The sequence below is a fragment of the Aquarana catesbeiana genome, linkage group LG10 (genome assembly GCF_042186555.1).
Source record: "Aquarana catesbeiana isolate 2022-GZ linkage group LG10, ASM4218655v1, whole genome shotgun sequence".
NCBI lineage: Eukaryota > Metazoa > Chordata > Amphibia > Anura > Ranidae > Aquarana > Aquarana catesbeiana.
Window position 1 is genome coordinate 164,697,769 of NC_133333.1, and position 3,232 is coordinate 164,701,000.

Consider the following 3,232-nt stretch of genomic DNA (forward strand, 5'->3'; position numbering starts at 1 on the left):
CCTGCTATCTGCCTGCACCAGACCCTCTTGGCTTGCCTGACCATCCCTCTGCATTACCCCTGGTACCTCTGCTGTCCGAACGTTACTGACCACCGGCTTGTTGACCCTCCGCTGTGTTCATCAGCTTCCAGTCTGCTATTACCTGCTGTTGTTCCTGGTTCCAGTCCAGCTTCCAGTCTGCTATTACCTGCTGTTGTTCCTGGTTCCAGTCCAGCATTCCAGGCTACCTTCTGCTGTGTTCCAGCCCAGCGTTCCAGGCTATCTTCTGCTGTGTACCAGTCCAGCGTTCCAGTCTATTACCTGCTGTTGTTCCTGGTTCCAGTCCAGCGTTCCAGGCTACCTTCTGCTGTGTTCCAGCCCAGCGTTCCAGGCTATCTTCTGCTGTGTTCCAGTCCAGCGTTCCAGTCTATTACCTGCTGTTGTTCCTGGTTCCAGTCCAGTGTTCCAGGCTATCTTCTGCTGTTGTTCCAGTCCAGCTTCCAGTCTGCTATTACCTGCTGTTGTTCCTGGTTCCAGTCCTGCATTCCAGTCTCTGTCCTCAGTCTACTCCTCAGACTACTGACTCCAGAGGGTGCCACCACTACTGGACTTTCAGCAACTGTTGATCCTGCCAGGCACCCATACCACTCTTCACTCCTGGCCCTCTGTCTCCATTCCAGGGGAACGGGAGTGGGAGCTGTAAGGGAGGTCTTTTCCTGCACTTCAGGCTCACAACCTACCAGGTACGTGACAATATTACAATCATGGTAATTAGGGAATGAGGAAAGAAATACAATATATTCGCAAACATTAAATACAATTAAATGTGATGTTAAAGGATAAAAATCTTACCTTAATATAGTCCTTCTGCAGGACCTGGATGATGGCAGAACACGTCTCTTGGATAATGATCCCCAGATCCTAGGGGAAGATGCCTGTCGAGAACTTGAGGTCCTGCAGGCTTCTCCCTGTCGCCAAATACCGCAGGGTGGCGACGAGCCTCTGCTCCAGAGTGATGGCTTGCCTCATGCAGGTATCCTGCCTGCTGATATAAGGGGTCAGCAAAGCCAACAAACGGTGAAATACGGGGTCCGTCATCCAGAGAAGGTTCCTGAAATCATCAGGATTATTCTCACAGATCTCATGCAGCAAAGGCATGTGAGAGAATTGGTCACGCTGGAGCAACCAATTCTTGGTCCATGAACTCCTCCTCGCCCTGTTCATGGATTGGGCTTGTGTCAAAGTAAGAACCCCAACACCAAGCCCCCGCACAGCACGAACTCTACGATGAGTACGTACACGCAACATGGCTAGAAAACGGCCGGCTGGTCAGAACGAAGTAACAGAACGCACTGAAGAACAGCAAGGCCTGTGAAGAGCGACCTGAAAATCAGTAATGAACGGACAAGAACACAATGAAAAATCAATGGGAACTCGCTGCACACACTGAAGAGCAGATACAAACCCACAAGCACAAACTGAACACCAGAAATACGATCTGTAAACCACGAGTCTGAAAAAGTGCGAATCGTCTCTCACCAAACTTTTACTAACGCGAGCTTAGCAAAAGGAGCCCAAAGGGTGGCGCGCTTGATATTGAACTGCCCTTTTACAGACTTGTCGTACGTGGTGTACGTCAGCGCGTTCTTGACATTCGGAAATTCCGACAACTTTGTGCGACCGTGTGTATGCAAGACAAGTTTGAGCCAACATCCGTCCGAAAAAAACAATGGATTTTGTTGTTGGAATGTCCGACCGTGTGTACAGGGCATAATGGTTCCAGTTATATGTAGAATATCATGCACACTTTTATACTACAGTGTTCCTTATTGTTTTGAGAATTGTTGTTTTTATATATATGTGTGTGTGTGTGTGTGTGTGTGTGTGTGTGTGTGTGTGTGTGTGTGTGTGTGTGTGTGTGTGTGTATCACTTCTGCATTACAAGTCTATATATAAAATTTTCAGTAAACTTAGATTTAGCAAAAAAAAATAAATAAAATTCTTGTGTTACATTGTTACATATACACATACAATAGTTGGTCCAATAAGACATGGGTCCATCCAGTTCAACCTATATAAGTTTTTTGAATTTATCTACACCCTCCGCTAATGCCACTAACTGTGGAAGTTAGTTCCACATCCTTAATGCTCTAACTTAATGCTCTAACTGTAAAGAACCTCTTACGCAATTTGAGATTGAACTGTTTCTCATCGAACTGCAGTGTGGCCACGTGTCTTCTTTAGAGACCTCAGGTAAAATAGTTTTCTCCCCATGATGCAGTCACCATTTAACCCCTTCAGATCCGCACTATAACTGAATGACGGCTTATCAATAGACGTCCTCCCCCTTGCACGCTCCCTGCAGGGTGCACGTGGCGTGCGCTGTGATCAGCGAGTCAATGAGACTCGGCTGATCACAGATCGGCGTAAGGGGGATGTAAATAGAAGATAGGTAATCGTTTTGTTTTCTTCTCAGGCTAACAGCATGAGGAGAAAAAAAAGCCGATCACCGGCTTCTGTTGAAGGGACATCGGTCCCGAAGAGGAAGAGGCGAAGCCGCCTCATCTGTGCCCACCAGTACCGCCAGCCAGTGCCCACAGTGCCATGAATCAGCACCCACGAGTACATAAAAGTGCCAGCAATCAGTGCCACCTATCAATGCGCACCAGTGGTGCCAATCAGTGCCACCTAGCAGTGCTGCCTATCAGTGTCACCTACCAGTGCCAATCAGTGCCCATCACTGCCACCCATCAGTGCCACCTATTAATGCCCTTCAGTGCCACCTATCAATGTCCATCAGTGCCACCTCTCAGTGCCTACCAATGCCACCTATCAGTGCCCACCAGTGCCACCTCATCAGTGCCCACCAGTGCCCCTTTTTAGTGCCCATCAGTGCCGCCTTATCAGTGCCCATCAATGCAGCCTATCGGTGCCCATCAGTGCAGCCTATCAGTGCCCATCAGTGTAGCCTCATCAGAGTACATCAATGAAGGCGAAAAGTTACCTGTTTCCAAAATTTATTAACAAAATATAAAACGGTTTTGTATTTTTTTTTATAGAATTTTGGTCTTATTTAATTTTTTGAACAAAAAAATTAAAAACACAGAGGTGATCAAATACCACCGAAAGAAAGCTCTATTTGTGGGAAAAAAATGCTAAAAATGTAATTTGGGTACAGTGTTGTATGACCGCGCAATTGTTGTTCACAGAGTGACAGCGCTAAAAGCTGAAAATTGGTCTGGGCAGGAGGGGG